The sequence below is a fragment of the Pongo pygmaeus genome, chromosome 11, assembly GCF_028885625.2.
Source record: "Pongo pygmaeus isolate AG05252 chromosome 11, NHGRI_mPonPyg2-v2.0_pri, whole genome shotgun sequence".
NCBI classification, from domain to species: domain Eukaryota; kingdom Metazoa; phylum Chordata; class Mammalia; order Primates; family Hominidae; genus Pongo; species Pongo pygmaeus.
Genome location: NC_072384.2, coordinates 62439286 through 62460393, shown reverse-complemented (window position 1 = coordinate 62460393; position 21108 = coordinate 62439286).

Here is a 21108-nt window from a genome sequence, read left to right as displayed (position 1 = left end):
ACTTGCTGTGGTTGCATATAAGCATAAAGAAAATGTCCAGAGAGATTTTCAGTGTTACCTTCTAGGTAACAAAACAAAGCAAATCCATAATTTCCAGTACAATTATCAACTAACAAAAGTGACCCCGCTTCTACCTATGGCCTTTTCCATTTTCTCTTTTTCTTTCTTATCTTTATTTATTTATTTACTTATTTTGCTGTCTTTTATCCTTTCAGTAGTCCAATACTATCAGTCATGGCTACCAGATCTACCAAGTCTATTTAGTTTGTACCATGTAATTTATGACAAAAGACAAGACCAAAAATATTGGGCACATAAATACACATAAATATTTATACATGTAAAATAAAATAATATAACAAATAAATTTAGATTATGAATTATGAAGTAAAAAATCACTTAGAAAATATAATACAATATATTTCATTCACAACACCAACAAAAACATAATCGATCTTGGAGTGAACATATTAATACTATAGATTTACATTAAAATAAAACACTTTACTAAGGTACATAAAAGAAAACTGGAATACATGGTAGTTACCAAATACATGTTATTGAATTGGAAATTTCATAAGTATAAAAATGTTAATACCCCATAAATTAAAAGTTGAATAAAGTATTGAATATTTAAAGTATTTAAAAATCAATTTTTCCCTTTATACTCAAAATGTTCTTGGATATTTATGGTAAATAATTTTTAGAATTATTTATCAAATAACAAAGCAAATGGGCATCGTGGCTCACACCTGTAATCCCAGCACTTTGGGAGGCCAAGGAGGGTGGATCACTTGAGGTCAGGAATTTGAGACCAGTCTGGCCAACATGGTGAAATGTCTCTACTAAAAATACTAAAATTAGCCAGATGTGGTGGTGCACACCTGTAATCCCAGCTACTCAGGAGGCTGAGACAGGAGAATAACTTGAACCTGGGAGGCGGAGATTGCAGTGAGCTGAGATCACGCCACTGCACTCCAGCCTGGGCCACAGGGAGACTCTGTCTCAAAAAAAAAAAAAAATCAAATGATCAATTGACTTGGTAAAAAGTATGCAAAGGTCATAAATATAGAATGCAAATAAAAATAAAATGGCCAAAGGACATATGTAATTTCTATAATATAAAATGTAAATTTAAAATATATATTTTTCTCTTCACATTAGCATTTTTTAAAGTTAGAATATCTTGTGTCAGTAAGACTGAGAGAAAATAGTAGTCTTCTATACTACTGTTACAAACATACAGTTATAAATAATAAAATCCTAATTATAAAAGGAAGAATAAGTACTGGTGTTCTATTCCACAGTAGGGTAACTATAGTCAGCAGTAAGATAGCACATATCTCAAAATAGATGGAAGAGAGAATTTTGAATGGTCCCACCACAAAAAAAGACAAATGGTTGAGGTTATGGATATGCTAATTGTCCTGATTTGGTCAGTACATAATATATACATGTTTTGAAACATCACAATGTACCCCATAACTTTGCACAATTATTTCAATTAAAAATGAAAATAATTTTAATAATGAATAAATAACAAAATCTTTCATCTGTAATGCTGTGCCTACTCACTCTCTTTTTTGCTACAATCATCCAACTTGCAGAAATGTATCTGAAAGAAATAATTGAACGACAACCCAAAGATATAAATATATTCTTTGGAGTACACTACTTCACACAGGATAGGCTATAAATAAACATTTTAATTGACTAATAAATGTTCACGAAAGACTGAAAAATTTTGAATAACATTACAATAAAACCTTAGAAAGGAATACACTGTAGCTTCATTTATTGATATGGAGACAGGGTCATAATTTATTGATAAATGAAATAAGACAAAGAAGAACAAAGGAAAGCAGCCACTTTGTATTTCATGTTTATGACCACTAGTGCAATTGATAGATAGCACTGAGGAGGCAAGGTAGTGTGGCAGAGTCAGACATACCTGAGTCCTGTGGCAGAGTCAGACATACCTGAGTCTGATGGCAGCATCAGACATACCTGAGTCCAATCCCAGTTCTGCCACTCACAGGCTATGTGATGAAGAGAAAGTTACTTAACTCTCTAAAATTGTCTATTTCTCACCCTTGAAATGGGATACAAATGCCTGTTACTTCAGATTCTTGTGAGAACTGTGATAATGTATGTAAAGCACATAGCTTTTTCTACACATGGAAGTTAATCACTGACAAAGGGAGTTACAAGAAAAAAGAGATATAAATTCATAATATATTTATGTAATATGAAAATTAAATATTTCTGTATGTATATGTCTATAGACTGCTTCAACAGAATATGTTTTTTATTTTATACTCTGTTCAAATGTCTTTTAAAATTGCAAAATGTTTATTATTTCCAGGACTGCTGGAAAAGTAGCTACGTTTCAGTACATATAATTTTTGCTATGGATATGGAAACATTTTAATGAATGATAATCTCGGAAATAATAAAATTCTCAAATATTTAATTTTATCTGCAGTCTCCCCAGTCAATGTACACATAGCTACACACACACGAACACATACAAAACAGCGTTGTGTTTATTTATTCTTATGGTCCACATTGTTTACTATTTTATAAGCAGGTTCTCCAAATTTTCAAGCATACCCTCACAATAGCATTCATTACATGTCAAATTCAAGAGCTGCTTTGGAGATACAAAAATATAGAATACGACTCAAGACTGATTGCCTCAGGACAGGTGTATTATTGCCGGCTCTTCCATTCCATTTCTCTGTGTTCTTGGCAAAGATGCTTACTTAATATAGCAGCCTGGACTGTTTGGATATTTCAACACAAACCTCAGTTTAGTGTCTTACAAAGTACACTGATACCAAAGTCACACATAGCAGTGACACAAATTAATTACACTGTTCTCAAGAGTGTCAAACACAGGGTAATGTGGGAGGGAGGCTACTTGAAGGAGAACTCTATTTAAACTCAAAGACAACCACAAGTAGGTTGAATACTCCTGTTCTCACTTCCCGAAGAAGGCATCAACATTTCTCTAAACTCTACTATTTTAAAGTCTTTCTGCAGCTTGTTGTATTTTAATCGAGAAACAATGCAATCCATGTATGAGTACCACATCTCATTTACATTTGCTTCAAATAAAGAATTTATGTACAATCTTTGAAGATACAAATAGAAATAAAAAGCAAAAGTGATTTTGAGTTGACACAAAATGTTCTTAAATTTCTTACTAGCCAACCTATACTACTTCTTAGAAAATTTGGTAGGCTTAAAATTTCTAAAACTGGACCTTCAGACCATGTTATCCAGGATAAATAAGCCCTTCCAAATTGCTCTAATCCTTTCAAGACTGAAATGTAGGCAAAATACTGCTCTATTTCCAGTGCAGAGGTGGAGTTCCTCTGGGTTTCAGTTCTCTTAGGAAGTCAGCCATGTGGCCAGTAATTCTTGCCATGGCTTTTGTGTTGCACCAGCTACATTGAAAATTCTCCTGGCTTGTGGAACTCCAGAATATAAGACTAATGATCTGTGGAACTGAGCAGGGTTGGTGAGAAAAACCACAGCAGGATATACCAGGATGTTTAGGGCACTTTTCTAACACTTGTGTTGTGTGGAGTGGTAAGAAATAAAAGTCATTTTGCATTTTAGTGGAACTTCTCTTGAAGAGAGTGCATGTCCCGGCCTTAGGCACCAGAATTAGAAGTCTTTAGTGATCTCTGGGAGACCAAATGTCTCTCATAGAAAGACAAAATAAATTATCAGGATGGCATTATATTAGCATTTCAGGTTTGGAAAATGATCTGCCATTCTTTATATGAGTTGTTTCTCACTGTAATTTTGGGGTTCATGAACTTGGTATAGATTGATGCATGGCATACAAAATGCCACTGTGAAAAGGGCCATAGCAAAGCTAGGATCTTCTGGATTCTAAATTTAGGTTATATAATAACTGAAGAATAATAGGAAGAAGTGTATTTAAAGTATAAACATTCACATTTAAAAATGGAAGTAACTTGTTCCCTGAATTGCAAGTGATATGGATCCTCTTTTAAGATATTGATGATCTGGAGCTAACTCTCTACCCCCAAAATCATTTATGTTGATATTTGAAACATCTTGCGCATATTTTGAGCAGTAAGTATATCTTGGTGATCATTAAAGTGAATCTTCATGTCTTGAATTTAGAGATGGAGACCAAGAAATCTGATGGGTGGTAGAAAACAACTGGATGAGATTTGACTAGTTTGTTCCCACAGTGAATAATTCGCAGATGGTTAAAATGTTGTTGTATTCCAAAATTCTTTAATGAAAGGTAAAATGTAAGTATTTTATATTATTAGTAGTACTTGTATTATATCAGTTCTAGATATGAGTAGTTAATTTACAGATCAACTATTCTAGCCTCCCAGTATAACATTTGGAGAAACTAAGTGAAATAACTTGCACAACCATACACCCACCAAGTGTCCAGACTGGGAATAGAATCTAGAGATATTCTTCCACTATAGAAAGTGGTCAGGAAGACAGATTTAGATTAAAGAGCCAAGTGAAATTTTCCTAAATATATAAATACACACACACACACACAGAGTAGGCAGAATAAATAAATACACACACATACAGTAGGCAGAATAAATAAATAAATACACACACACAGAGTAGGCAGAATAAATAAATAAATACACACACACACACACGCACACACACACACACAGTAGGCAGAATAATGGCCCCCAAATATATTTGCATCATAATTCCTAGAACTTGGAACCTGTGATTGTGTTAACTTCTGTGGCAAAAGAGATTTTGCAGATGTGATTAAAGTTAAGGACCTTGAGATGGGAGATCATCACAGATTATTCAGGTGGGTACAGTCTCATCATATGAATCCTTAAAAGTGGAGAAACTTTCTTGGCTAGTTAGTCAGAGATATGATGACAGAAAATGGAAGAGATCTGCTATATGTGAAGATGAAGAAAGAGAGCTATGAGCTAAAACTGTGGGCAACATCAAGAAGCTGGAAAAGACAAGAAAAGGGTTCTCCGCTAGAGTCTGTAGAAACACACGCAACCCAGTAAGACACAAGTCAAACATCTGACCTACAGAACTGTAAGATAATAACTTTGTGTTGTTTCAGGACATCATGTTTGTAGTAATTTGTTATAGCCACAATAGAAAGCTAATACTATATATATATAGATATATAGTATGTTATGTACATTATTATATATATGTATAAACATTTAATGATTTATAATACATATAGGAAGAGGTGTACAAATTATAACTGAACTGGTCAGTGAATTATCCCAAATTGCTCACACATGTATAAGCACCAGCCAGATCAAAAAAGATATTATGAGCACACCAGAAGCCTCCTTCATGCCCCATTCCAGTCACTATGCTTTTACCCAGGGTAACCATTATTATCACTTCTGACAGCACAGGTTAATTGTTCCTATTTTGAACTTGAAATGCATGGAGCCATATAGTATGCACTCTTTTGTATCTGTCTTCTAATCAACGTTATGTTTCTTAGATTCATATGTATTGTACTTGTTGGTTCATTCTCATTTTTTGATAAAATTCCATTCATCAATATACTACAGTTTACTTATCTCTTCAACATTCAGGAAATATGGCAATTATCCGTTTGGAATTATTAGAAATAGCACTGCTTTGAGCATTTTTTGCATGTCTTTAGTGAATATATATCCATATTTCTGTCACATCTCTACTTTGGAATGGAATTTCTGAGTCATAGGATATGAATACATTCCATTTTAGTGTATGCTATCGGTTTTTCAAAGTTTTTGAACCCATTTGCACTCCTCCCATCAATATATGGGAATTCTAATGCAGTATATCTTTTCCAGCACTTGTTGCTTATACTCTTTTATATTGTATTTATTCTTTTAGTGGTGGTATTGCATTGTGATTTTAATTTGTATTCTTTTATTATGAAGATGTAGTTTACTGTTTTTAACATAACTAGGTATCTAATTTTACCAAATTATTTTTCTGCTTCTATTGAGATGATTATATAATTTTTCACTTATGTATTTATTAATGTAGTGTATGACACTGATAGATTTACAAGTGTAAAAATACCCTTGGTTTTCTGAAGTAAACGGCTTAGTCTTGGAATATTGCTTTTTTAATCACCGAATTCTATTGTGTAGTATTTTACTTAGGATTTTGAATTAGATTGATGAAAGATATTGGCCAGTAAATTTCTTTTCTTTTCCCATTCTTGTAGGGATTTGGCATCACAGTAATGTAATCTCCATACAAATAGGTAGAAAGTGTACCATCTTTATTATCTGGTAGATTTTGTGTAATATTGGTGTTTGGGAGAATTCACAGGTTAATCTGTCATAGTTTGAAATGTTCATTGTGGGAAGATTTCTTAAATTGAATTCATTTCTTCATGAGATTTCAAATCACTCAGATTTTTAATTTATTATTAAGTCCATTTGGTAATTTGAGTTTCCAGAGAAAGTTTTCATTTCATTCAAATTTTCAAATTTATTGGTTTAAAATTTTTCATATTCAATTGTTATAGTTTTAATGTTTAAATGATTTATATTTATGCCATCTCTAATATTCCTAACATAGGTGATTTGTGTTTGCTTTTTAAAAAATCAGTCTTCCTAAGAGTTTTTTCAGTTTTATTAAAATTAAATAAGAACAAATTTCTGCTAATTTTCTCCATGTTCTTTAGTTCTTGGCTACTGTGGCTAGTGCTGCCATAAACATAAAACTGCAGATATATCTTCTATATACTAATTTCCTTTCTTTAGGCAATATACCCAGCCATGAAATTGCTGGATCATATGGTAGTTCTATTTTTAGCTTTTTCAGGAACCTACATATTGTTCTCCTTGTGGTTGTACTAATTTGCATTCCTGCCAACAGTGTATGAAGGTTCTCCTTTCTCCACATCCTTGCCAGCATTTGTTACTGCCTGTCTTTTGGATAAAAGCTGTCTTAGCTGGGGTGAGATAATATCTCATTGTCATTTTGATTTGCATTTCTCTGATGATTAGTGATGTTTGTTGGACATTTGTAGCTTTCTTTCAAGAAATATCTATTCAGACCTTTTCCCATTTTAATAATTGGATAATTTGTTTTCTTTCTATTGAGTTGAGTTCCTTATATATTCTAGTTATTAATCCCTTGTCATACAGATAGTCTACAAATATTTTTTCCTATTCTGTGGGTTGTTTCTTCACTTTGTTGATTGTTTCCTTTACTGTGCAGAAGCTTTTTAGCTTCATGTGATCTCATTTATCCATTTTTGCTTTGGTTGCCTGCCCTTTTGAAATCTTACTCAATAAATCTCTACACAGACCTATATCCTAGAGTGTTTCCCCAATTTTTTGTAGTAGTTTCATAGTTTAAGGTCTTATATTTAAGTTTTCAATAAATTTTGATTTTATTTTTGTATATTGCAAGAGATGGGGTCTAATATCATTCTTCTGCATATGGATATTCAGTTTTCCAGCACCATTTGTTGAAGAGACTGTCTGTTCTCCAATCTATGTTCTCAGCACCTCTGTCAAAAATGAATTCACGTAGATGTATGGATTTATTCTGGGGCTGTCTATTCTGTTCCATTGGTCTGTGTGTCTAGTTTTATGCCAGTAAACAAAATACTAGAAAACTGAATCTAAGAGCACAATGAAAGATTTATTTTGTATAAAAGATTTATTGTGCTCTTAGATTCAGTTTTCTAGTATTTTATTGAAGATTTTTACATCTATGTTGATCTGAAATACTGGCTTATAGTTTTCTTTTTTCATTGTATCTTTTTCTGGTTTTGGTATCAGGGTAATATTGGCCTTATATAATGACTTCGGAAGTATTCCCTCTCTATTATTTGGAATAGTTGGAGTAGGATTGGTATTAGTTCTTTATCATATGTTTGATAGAACTCAAGAGTATAGTCACCAGGTCCTGGGATTGTTTTTGATTGCAGTCGTTTCATTACTTCTATAATATCAGGGTACTTGTTATTGGTCTCTTCAGGTTGTGGATTTCTTCCTGGTTGAACCATGAAGTTGATGTATGGTTGATGTATGGTTCAACCATGAAGTTAAGGTAGGTTGTATATGTCTAGGACTTCTTCTCAGTTTTCCAATTTACTGACATATGGTTGCTTGCATGGGCTCTAAAAATCCTTTGAATTTCTATGGAATCAGTTATACTGTTCTTTTTTTATCTGATTTATTTATTTGGGTCCTCTTTTTCCTTAGTCTCGCTAAAGTTTTGTCAATTTTGTTTATCTTTTCGAACAAGGAACTTTTCATTTCATTAATTTTTTTGTTTTTTTTAGTTTAGATTTTATTTATTTCTCCTCTGATGTTTATTATTTATTTTCTTCTACTAATTTGGGGTTTTTTTTGCTCTTGCTATTCTAATTCTTTAAGACACATCATTAGGTTGTTGATTTGAAGCTTTTCAGCTTTTTTGATGTAGGTGTTTATTGCTATAAACTTTCCTTTTAGTACTGTTTTTGCTGTGCCCCCATAGGTTTCGGCATGTTGTGTTTCCATTTTCATTTGTTTCCAGGATTTTTAAATGTTATTCTTAATTTCCCTATTAACCCAGTGATTATTCTGGAGCATATTGTTTATTTTCATGTGCTTGTATATGTTCAAGAGTATATCTTCTTGATTTTCACCTTCTTTCTATTATTTTTAGTAAAAATACTTAATATTATTTCAATTTTTCTCAATGTTTTGAGACTTGTTTTGTAGTCTAACACATGGTGTATCCTTGAGAATGCTCCATTTGCTGAGAAAAAATGTGTATTCTGCAGCTGTTGAATGAAATGTTCTGCAAATGTCTATTAGATCCATTTGGCCTATAGTAAAGATTAAATCTGATGTTTCTTTTTTATTTTTTAGTAATTTCAACTTTTATGTTAGATTCAGAGGGTATATATGTTCATGTTTGTTACGTGGGTATATTGTATGATGCTCAGTTTTGAGGTATGAATGACTCCCTCAGGTTGTGAGCATAGTACCCAATAGGCAGTCTTTCAACCCTTGCCCCACTCTATCTCTTCCCCTTCTATTAGTCCCTAGGATCTATTGTTACCATCTTTATGTCCATGTGTACCCAATTATTAGCTCCTTATAAGTAAAAGTAGGCAATAATTGGTTTTCTGTTCATTCATTAATTTGCTTAGAATGTTGGCCTTCAACTGCATCCATGTTGCTGCAAAGGACAGGATTTTGCTCTTTTCATGGCTGTATAGTATTCCATGATGTATATATACCACATTTTATTTAGCCAATCCACCGTTGATGGACATCTAGGTTGATTCCATGTCTTTGCTCCTATGAGACACACAAATGCATGTGTCTTTTTGGTAGGATTATTTATTTTCCTTTGACTACATACCTAGTAATGGGATTGCAGGGTCAAATGGGTAGTTCTGTTTCAAGTTATATGAGAAATCCCCAAATTCCTTTCCACAATGGCTAAACTAATTTAAATTCTTGCCAACAGAATAAGCGTCCCCTTCCTTTCTGTAGCCTCACCAGGGTCTGTTATTTTTTATAAGTCTGATATTTTTTGTTGATTTTTTATCTAGATGATCTGTCCAATGCTGGAAGTGGGATGTTGAAGTCCCAGCTATTATTGTATTGGGGTCTCTCTTTTTGGCTGTAATAACATTTGCTTTATATGTCTGAGTGCTCTAGCATTGGGTGTGTATATATATTTACAATTATTTTATCATCTTGCTGAATTGAATCTTTGTCTTTTGTCTCTTTTTACAGTTTTTGTCTTGAAATTGATTTTATCTGATATGTATATAGCTATTCCTGCTCTTTTTTGGTTTCCATTTGCATGGAATACCTTTTCCTATTCTTTTATTTTAAGGCTATGTGTGTCTTTATAGGTGAGGTGAGTTTCTTATAGGCAGGATATAGTTGGGTCTTGTTTTTTACCCATTCAACAAACCTATGTCTTTTGATTAGAGAATTTAGTTTATTTGTATTCAATACTATTATTGATAGGTAAGGACTTACTACTTTCATTTTGTTATATGTTTTCTGATTGTTCCATTGGTCCTGCCCTTCCCCTTCCCCTTCTCCTTCCCCTTCTTCCTCTTCCCATCCCCTTCCCCTTCCCCTTTTCCTTCCTTCCTTCCTTCCTTCCTTCCTGTCTTCCTTTGTGTAAAAGTTATTTACTCTAGTAATATGTTTTAGTGTTTGCTTTGTATTTGTGTGTGTATGTTATAGGTTTTTGTTCTGTGGTTACTGTAAGTCTTGTAAATACCATCTGATAATCTACTATTTTAAGCTAATGACAGTTTAATTCTGATTACAAGAAAAAAAATGAAAAAGCAAAGAGAAAACAAAAAAAAAACTCCACAGTTTAACTCCATCACCACCATTAACTTTTTGTTGTCTCTATTTTCTTTATGTTGTCTATCTCTTAAGACATTTTTGTAGTTATAATTTTTATAAATTTGTCTTTAGTCTTCCTGCTCAAAATACGAGTGGTAATACACAATTACAGTGTTAAAATATTCTGTATTTGTCCATGTACTTACAATTACCAGTGAATTTTATACCTTCAAATGATTTCTCATTGTTCATTAATGTCCTTTTCTATCAGTTTGAAGAACTGTCATTTGAATTTATTGTTAAGACAGGTCTGCTGTTGACAAAGTCCCTCAGCTTTTGTTTGTCTAAGGGAGTATTTTTCCTTCATGTTTGAAGGATAATTTTGCTGACTATAATATTCTAAGTTGAAAGTCTTTTTTCCCATCAGCACTTTGAAAATGTGATTTCACTCTCTCCTGGCCTATATGGTTTCTGCCGAGAAGTCTGCTTTCAGACATATCAAAGCACCTTTATATGTTATTTGCTTCTTTTCTCTTGCTCCGTCTAGGGTCCTTTCTTTATCCCTGACTTTGAGAATTTGATTATATAAGCCTTGAGGTAGTCTTATTTGGGTTGAATCTTCTTGGCATCTATGACCTTCTCATACCTGGATATTCCTATCTTTCTCTAGGTTTGGAAAGTTCCTTGTTACTATTTTTTTGAACAAACTATCTACCCTGATTTCTTCTCTATATCCTCTTCAAGGCCAGTCAATTTTATATCTGCCTTTTTGAGGCTATTTTCTAGATCTTGTAGGCATGCCTCATTCCTTTTTACTTTTTTTCTCCTCAGACTGTGTTTTTTTATATAGCCTGTCTTTAAACTCACTAATTCTTTCTTCTGCTTGATCAATTCTGCTGTAGAGATGCTCATGACTTTTTCAATTATTTATTTGAATTTTTCAGCTCCAGAATTTTTGCTTTTTAAAACATTAATCTCTTTGTTAAATTATCATTGACAGAATTCTGAATTTCTTCTCTCTGTTAACTTGAAGTTCATTGAGTTTCCTCAAGATAGCTATTTTGAATTCCCTGTCAGAACTGAAATGTCATGTATCTCCATCACTTTGGGATTGGTTACTGGTGCCTTATTTAGTTTGTGTGGTGAAGTTATGTTCTCCTGGATGTTATTGTTGCTTGTGGACATTTTTGATTTCTGGGCACTGAAGAATTAGGTATTTATTTCAATCTTTGAAGTCTGGACTTATTTGTATGCATCCTTTTTGAGAAGGTTTTCCATGTATTCATGTGTTGTGATCTAAGCCTGTGGTCACTGCAGTGGTCTCAGCACTATGGAGCACCCTAAGCCCAGAAATGATGCAACTCTTGACAACTCCTAGAGGCACTACCTTGAGGGGCTTGAGCAAGATAGGGGAGAATCCCTTGGGTTACCAGACAAAGTCTCTCACTCTCTTCCCTCTCTTTCCTCTAGTCAGGTGGGAGGAGGGGTCATACAAGCACTCTTGTGGCAACCAGTACCACACTGTACCAGTACCATCACTACCACCACCAGTACCATCCAGGCCCTGCACTGGGTTGCACCTGAAGCCAGTGTGGTACTGGGTCTTGTCCAAGGCCTGTGGCAACTACTGCCTGACTATTGCTAACATTTATTCAAGGATAGAAGGCTTTTTATTCAGCTGGTGGTGAATCCTGCTGAGACTGGATTCTTTGCTTCAGGGCCTTGGATTCCCTTCTGGCCAAGAGTGAGTCTAGAAATGCCATGTAAGAAGCTAATTCCTCTTACTGGGTGCTTCAGGAATCCTATTTCTGCTTAATTTTACTGTGGCTGAGCTGGTATCCAAGTTGCAAGATGAAGTCTTCTGTACTTTCCCATCTTTTTCCCCCAAACAAAAGGAATCTCTCCTCAAGCCTCACTGCCTGGAGTTGGGGAAGATGTGATGCAGGCACTACTTGGCCTTTGTAGTTGGTGTCACACTGGGTCACATGCACCCCAAATGCACTGTGTGATACAGATAGACCTCCAGGTCTCGCTGAAGGACTGTAGTCCAAGTAGCCTGACTGCCACTCAAATTTATTCTGGCCCCAGACCATTTTATATTCAGCCAGTGAGAGAGCCAGCTAGGACTCAAATTCCTCCTGCTAGGTGATTATTTTAACATGCTGTTGACTTCAGTTTGCCTGATATCCCTGATAAACATAAAAAACAATTTTTTGCATCTATGTTTATCAGGGATGCTGGGCTGTAATTCACTTTTCTTGTACTGTCCTCATCTGGCTTTGGTATGAGGGTAATTCTGGCCTCATAAAATGAAAGTGTTCACTTCTCTTCAATTTTTTGTAAGAAGTTGAGAAAGATTAGTGTTATTTCTTTAAGTGTTTGGTAGACTTTGCTAGTGAAGCAATCTGGTCCTGGGTTTTTTTTACTAGGATATTTTCATTACTGATTTAATCTTCTTATTATTGATTTGTTCAGATTTTCTATTTGTGATGCAGTCTTGAAATTTGTAGGTTTCTAAGAATTAACCGTTTTTTCTAGTTTATACAGTTTGTTGGTGTATACTTGTTCATAGTATTCTCTTATGATCTTTTGCATTTCTGTGGTATCATAAATATCAGACATTATGGTATTAGACATTATCAGGTAATGTCTCCTTTGAAATTTCTGATTTTATTAATTTGAGTGTTCTGTTTGTTTCTTGGTTAGTATAGCTAGTGGCTTTTCAATTTGGTTTATTTCTTCAAAAACAACTCTCAATTTCTTTGATCTTTTCTAATCATTTTTTGTTCTATACTTCATTAATTGTTCTTCTAATCTTTGTAATTTGTTTCCTTTTGTTGAAACTTGGGATTAGTTTGTTTTTGTTCTAGTTTACTGAGGTGTAACATTAGATAGTTTGAGATCTTTCCTTTCTCTTAATGTAGGCATTTAGCACTATAACCTTTCCTCTGGAAACTGCTTTTGCTGCATTCCGTAAGTTTTGTGGGTGTTTTTGTTTGTTGTTTGTTTGTTTTTTGTTTTGTTTTGTTTTGAGATGGAGTCTTGCTCTGTTTCCGGGGCTAGAGTGCAGTGGCACGATCTCAGCTCGCTGCAATCTCTGCCTCCCGGGTTCAAGTTATTCTCGTGCCTCAGCCTATCAATTACCTGGGATTACAGGTGTGCGCCATGACGCCTGGCTAATTTTTGTATTTAACCTGAGGGTGGAGGGTGGGAGGAGGGAGAGGAGCAGATAAAATTACCATTGTGTACTAGGCTCAGTACTGGGTTGACAAAATAACCTGTACAACAAACTCCTGTGACACAAATTTACCTATAAAACAAAGTGCATATGTGCCCATGAACCTAAAATAATTTTTTTAAAAAGATCAGATTTATTAGGTAAACTATTTTGAGTTGACAAGATTTTAATTTTTCTCCCGGCATTTTGAATATATCATCCAAGTGTCTCCTGACCTGCAAGGTTTCTGCTGAGAAATTCACTGATAGTCTAATTAAAGTTCTGTTGTATATAACATATCTCTTTTCTCTTGATGTTTTCAAAATTCTCTCTTTGCCTTTGATTTTTGACAATTTGATTATAATGTTCCCTGGTTAAGTCCTCTTTGAGTTGAATTGTTTGGGAAATTTCTACTGTGTCCTAATGCCAATGAAAAAATACTCAATGGTTTTTAAATCCCAGATATTGGCCGGGCGCGGTGGATCACGCCTGTAATCCCAGCACTTTGGGAGGCCAAGGCGGGTAGATCACGAGGTCAGGAGATCAAGACCATCCTGGCTAACACGGTGAAACCCTGTCTCTACTAAAAATACAAAAAAAAATTAACCGGGTGTTGTGGCGGGCGCCTGTAGTCCCAGCTACTCGAGAGGCTGAGGCAGGAGAATGGCGTGAACCTGGGAGGCGGAGCTTGCAGTGAGCCGAGATCGCGCCACTGCACTCCAGCCTGGGTGACAGAGCAAGACTCCGTCTCAAAAAAAAAAAAAAAAAAAAAAAAAAAATCCCAGATATTGTGTTTTTGTTTCTACAATACTCATTTTATTATTCTAGTTTATTGAACTCCTTCATATGATACCAATTTTTACATTTTTTTCTAATACTATTGTCTATTTTTCCTTTGGTTACTGATCATATGGTCCTATTTCTCTGCATGTCTAATTTTTTTATGTAATGACAAACATTGTACACAAAAACCATAAAGGTTCAGATTATAGATGCTGCTTTTCACTAGAGAGGTGCTAGGCAAAGAAATTGCGGAGTGATCAATTTTATCCAATCAGAAATGGAGCTAGGTCAAAACTGCACTGAAGTTGAGACTCAATTTATTTCTACTTTGTCCCTATTTCTATAGTATACCACACCAAGCTCATCATAATTGAGGGCCTGGAAAGCATCTGTCTCTGACCTCTGAGAGAATGTAGGAATCTCTTCTCTGCTTTCAGAGATTTTCAGTTTAGTCTTGTCTTGTGCAGCTTTTCAATGCCAAACATCCTGAGAAACAGTCTGACTGTGTGTCTGACTGCCAGAATTCCTGCTTGTTTCTTAGTTCTCCAAAAACTCTCTGCCATGGGGCCAGGCTTAATTCTATCTCTAGCTTTATTCAGAATAGGCAAATATCCCCAGAAAGAAAAGCAAATGGTAGCTTCTCAGTATCCATTCACCACTCTCTCCAGAGCTCTCAAAAATTGTGTTTTTATGGACCTTTTCTCTCACAGAGATACTTCAACATTTTTGCTCTAATTTTCTAAAATTTACAGGTTGGCTCTTTTAAGCACTCACACTGCCCATCTATAAGTTAAGCTATATTCTTACTAGAAAAATTGGTCATGGGTTTGAGGCTGCTTAAGTCTCCAGCCCTGGATGACTGGTAAAAGCTCTATTTGTTTATTTGTTCCTTCCCATTGCTTCTCTTTATGAAGAAAACCCAAGTTCTTGGGCTCCATGTCATACTAAAAATCATCACATTTCCCAGGGAAAAGGCATCTACAAATCTTGAGCTTACCTCTGAATATTTTTGCTGAGCTTTTCTCTAAAACTGTAGTTTGTCTAATCCTTCTTGCATCCACAGCTCTCTGAAACCTTTAAAAATATGATTTTTATAATTTATCTGGTCTTCTAGGTGTTCACATTAAAAGTGTTAGCCTCCTGCAAATTACTCCATTCTACTTAGAAGTGGAATTCTCCATACATTGTTCTTCATTTTCATTTTTAATGCCAGAAAGGAGGGAAAATATTCTTCAGGTTTGTTTTTGTTTTTGAGACAGAGTCTCACTGTGTTGCCCAGGCTGGAGTGCAGTGAGGTGCTCTCAGCTCACTGCAACCTCCACCTCCCAGGTTCAAGTATTTCTCCTGCCTCAGCCTCCACACCTGGCTAATTTTTGTATATTTAGTAGAGACAAGGTTTCACCATGTTGCCCAGGCTGGTCTCAGACTCCTAACCTCAAGTGATCTGCCTGCCTCAGCCTTCCAAAGTTCTGGATTACAGGTGTGAGCCACCACACCCAGCCAATTTTCAGTTATTTAACATTTCACTAATCCCTTTGTATGAAATACACAGTCTGATATACTGATACTGTTTGTGATCACTGTAATAAAATAAATTATAATTTTTCATCTCCTCTGACTGCCCAGTTCTTACAAGTTTTTAAAAGTGCAATTCAAGCCCATCTCCTCTGGGACACCTTGCCTCATTGGCAAGAGATACCTACTTCCAACAAATTCCTTGACATTACTGTCCTCTGTGCCATCTTCCTCAACAATAAATATTGGCAAAGAGTTCATGGGTTCCAAAATAAAAGAACATTTTTATTTGTCTGAAATAGTTTAAATATGGGTAGAGGCCCAGGGAAGAATGGGTTTTGATACTTTCCAGTTTCATCTAACCCTTTTAATTGAAAAGTGATTTTAAAAGACTTTAATAGCTATAGATGGCATGGGAGACAAACTAATAATATTCTAAAGAAGTAGATCTTTTTGATTGATTTGGAAAATATATTTTATGGGTCTCCCCCATGCTTTCCTTCTCTGCAAGCTAAGGATACAATGAAAAAAGAAAAATAAAATATACACAGAAGTTGGTCGCCCTGATAGCAACATCAAATTTATCTCACTGAATCTGACTGTTAAGTTGTTCAGCTTAATATTCTCCTTCTGGCTATGCTTAAAATCCCTCAAGTTTCAGGGTTGTGTGAAAAAGCCCACTACGCTACTAATCAATTTATCTTTTCAGTTTGGGTAACAGTAGCTCTCTGGGTCCCAAAGGCAATCAGCTAGTACCCTGAAGCATACAATTTAGGTATACAGTTTATAAAATGTTAATGTAAATAAAATGATCACTCTTATTTTGAAAAATAGCCTGTAACAGAATTAATGATATTCTAGCAGTGGTATTTGAAAATCTAGCCACAATACCTTAATATTAAATTCTGTATATTCAACAGTGTATATTTGTCAATACACCACCGCATAATTTATTCATACCACTCACTCAGTGTCCTCCAGCATTGATCTCAAAGCTGTTTTTTAGCTCTGTAATGAAAACTCTAGAACTTAAAATCCTGATCAGATGTAATCACTATCCCAATCAGACATATGGCCCATGAGGGTTGAGGTAGGAGAAACTTTGTTTTTTTGGCTTGCATTATAAAATCTTGCCCACAGCTAATCTGAAAAAAAAAAGGATAAAAACAACTCAGTGAGTCGGGAGCCCTGTTGCTGTCTTCTGCTCATCAGCATAGATGGAATTTATCCTTCTGAACCATGTGCTCCAAATGTTAAAAGAAAAGGAATGCCTTTGATAAGATGAGCAAGTGCTGGTGTTTAACCAAGATGCGACATTTGGAAGTGCACTAATGATGGAAAGTTTTTTTTTTTTTTTTGGAGATGGAGTCTTGCTCTGTCGCCCAGGCTGGAGTGCAGTGGCATGATCTCAGCTCACTGCAGGCTCCACCTCTCAGGTTCACGCCATTCTTCTGCCTCAGCCTCCCGAGTAGCTGGAACTACAGGTGCCTGCCACCACGCTTGGCTAATTTTTTTGTATTTTTAGTAGAGACGAGGTTTCACCGTATTAGCCAGGATGGTCTCCATCTCCTGACCTCGTGATCCACCTGCCTCGGCCTCCCAAAGGGCTAGGATTACAGACTTGAGCCACCACGCCCGGGTGGAAAGTTTTTAAAAATTATCTTTAAAATGAGGTTAATTTAATATCACTAATAGCCTTGGGACAACAGAAGTGAAGAAGGCTTCACTAGAATGTTTCGTTATCCATTGTTAAGTGCTTAGAAAGACAAGAGTTAGCTCTGGGATTCATGGGAATATTACAACTTTCTAACACGATTTGAGGCACGATTGTGATATTTTCATAAACAAAAATAAAAACAAACTATTCCAAGGAAAGCTTTGAGGTATGTCTGGTTAAACTCTTCTTGGAGAACATCTTATGAGTAAAACTCAGCACCTTCTCAGGCTTCCGACTCTACCGTGGGGTTGGCTAGAAATAAGGGAATGTCATACTTTGCTTTTGAAAGGCAGAAAAATACTAGTTTTCCATTTTATTTGACTTAAAAATCTCCATCATATGTATTTAAGAACTAAGGTTGCCAGTAATGTCAGTCCTTTTATTAATATTAATTTACACGGGTACTTATACAAAATTTTATAAGAATATCTAAAGGATCAAGCACAAAAACAGGCAAGACTCCATAGGCTGATACAAATTTATTGAGGTTAACCAAAGAAAAATAAACTATAGATATAATAAATATTCACAAACTTGAAAGGATACTTTAGCAATGAAACATATAGTGTCTGAGTTTAATTAATTCCTAAGATGTTACAGTACTTTCCTCAAGGGCAGGAAACACAGTTTGGTAATCTTGAAGTCATCTCATTGGTTAACATTATGTTTGGAACTATAATCCAAGTAATTGTATCAATCAAGATTAAACCAGAGAGGCAGAATTAGTAGGAGATACACATTGAGATACACCATTCTGATGACTGGCTAAGAATATCTGAAGTTTGTAGAGCAGGGCATCAGGAAGGGCAGGCTGGAACTTTCAGGCACAGAGTGAAGCTACTGTTCACAGAATGTCTTCTTTAGCAAAGCCTCACCTCTGCTCTTAACTTTTCAACTATTTGAATCAGGTTCATCTAAAATAACCTTCATCACTTTAAGTCAGCTGATTATGGATTTAAATCACATCTACAAAATCTACAAAACATCTTTACAACAACATGATTTGTATTCAATTGAATAACTGGGGACCATAGCCTAATCAAATTGACACACCAAAGACAATCACAGTAATATATATGTTGAAACAGGAGTGTTTCCTGATTCCCCTCCCAGGATGTGAGACACGGGTGTGGCTCGCCTGCTTGGTTGCCCCACAGCTCAAACCCCTAGGGGGAGCATGCAGACAGGCAGGTGCAGAGGCCCGGGTGAGCGCTTTTGGGATCCCGCCCCACGACGGCATCTAGTAGTGGGTGACTCCCAAAGCCCAGGTGAGCCTGTGTTACAAAGCTCTTTCAGATTTGCCATCTTCAGACGGCTTGTGTCTTAATCAGCTCAATGGACCCTCTTCCTTATCTCAAGGGCAGAGGGCCAGTGTGACGGTCTTCTGTATCCCGAGCTCTTGCCGAGCATCTTGCAAGAATCACATAACTCCCAGGCTCAAAGGGTGAGTGCAAGGTTTTATTGAGTGGTGGAGGTGGCTTTCAGCAAGGTGGATGGGGAGCCAGAAGTGGGGATGGAGTGGGAAAGTAGTCTTCCCCTGGAGTTGGGCTGCTCAGTGGCTGTTCTCCGACCACCCCTGGCCAAACTCCCCTCAGAGTTCAGATGTCCCTCCTCTTCTCCCTTTCTCTGCCACCTCCTTCTACCACCGCTGGTCTACTGTTCTGCTGGCCTGCTGGTCTCGACAGACATTCAGCTGCCTGTGTGTGTGCCTGCTAAGGTCTGGGGTTTATATGGGGGCACAATTGGGGGGCATGGCAGGCCAAAAAAATTTTGAGGCTGGAAAACAGAAATGCCTGTCCTCATCTATTGCTGCAGGTCTTCAGGCTTAAGGGTGGGGCCTTTGCCAGGTAACCACCCTCTTTTACCCAGTATTTCTGTCTCCTGTCCATATCATTTGAATTTAAGTATTGGTTGACTTCATCAAATCCCAAAGAGTGCTGAAGATTACTCAATTGAAATTCAAGACCTGCTTTCTTGAAAAATCAGAACATCAAATTAAGTTAGAGAAAGTTTAAATCTTTCTTACCATAAATGTTGTGTCAATCCTTATAAACACATATAATGGTGAAGAGAAAGTATTTCTGCATACAGTTTTCTATAACAAAATGCCATTGAGCATGCATTTCTACTATCCCTCTTCCAAAAAATATTAAAATAAGAAAAAATAATTTTGTAGACACTTCCAATATACTTGTCAATGATGAATAGCTTTAACACTGATATCCCTATGTATTGATACAGTAACAGAGAATTAGAGGAGTTGTTTTCATAATCCTTAATAAGCATGGTAAAACCATTGAACTATAGGAAGATACAGAGGTTTCTTATAAATATATACCATGTAAAAATACACCATGGAGTATCTACAACAGTTTAGAACAAATGGAGTAACTTTAATTCTTTTCTTTTGGCCTTATGATTGGCATTGTTTACAATTACGTGGTTTGCTTTTGGTGACAGCATAACAAGAAAGGCAACTAAAGATTATGGTAAAAGGAGTTATTATGGTTTTAAAACTTATCTAAGTACAATTGACCTTATTTTCTTCTAAAATTGTAATATATATAAATTGTAATTTACATATACAATATATAAAATATAATATGTATATTTATTCAGGTATTCACTACTACAGTCAGAATATATATCAGTTCCATCTCCCCAAAAAACACTCTTGGATTTCTTATTTGTAATCAAGCCCCCTCTGTATGCTTAATTCCAGGCAACCATTGATTTATTCCGTATCCCTATAGTTTTACTTTTTAAAAGTATTTCAAATTGATGGAATATTCTGAGACGGTCTTCATTCAGCATAATATTTTTGACATACATCCCTGTTATTGTGTCAATAGTATCAATAGTATTTTTCACTTTTGGTTACTGAGAGTATTTAATTACATGGATGTACCGTGATTTGTTTATCCATTCTCCAAGGAATGACATTTGGATTGCTTAGAGGTTTAGGCAGTCATAAATAAAGACACTATAAACATTTGTGTGCATGCATTTGTGTGAACATATGTTTACATTTCTATATGAGGAATACCTAGAATGGGGATTGCTGGATTGTACGGTAAAGATATGTTTCCCTTCACAAGAAACTGCCAAACTATTTTACAGAATGACAGTACAATTTTGCATTCCCACTGGCAATGCATGGAGTTCTAGTTTCTCCACATCCTTGTCAACTTTTGGTATTGTTAGGTTTTATTTTTGTTGTTGTTGTCATTAACGGTTTTAGTCATTCTTATAGCCTTGTAGTGATATCTCATTGTGGCTTTGATTTGCATTTCTCAAATGGCTAACAATGTTAAGTTTTTTCATATGCTTATTATCTATCAGTATATCCTCTCTGGTAAAGTGTCTGTTGAAATATTTTGCCTGTTTTTTAATTGAGTTGGTTGTTTTATTATTGCTGAATTTTGAGGCTTCTTATGAATTATAGTACTTTCTCCTATGTGACTTCTCAGTTAATTAATAATTTCCTTCACATGAAAAAGTTTTTCTAATATTGATGAAATCCTAATTTATCA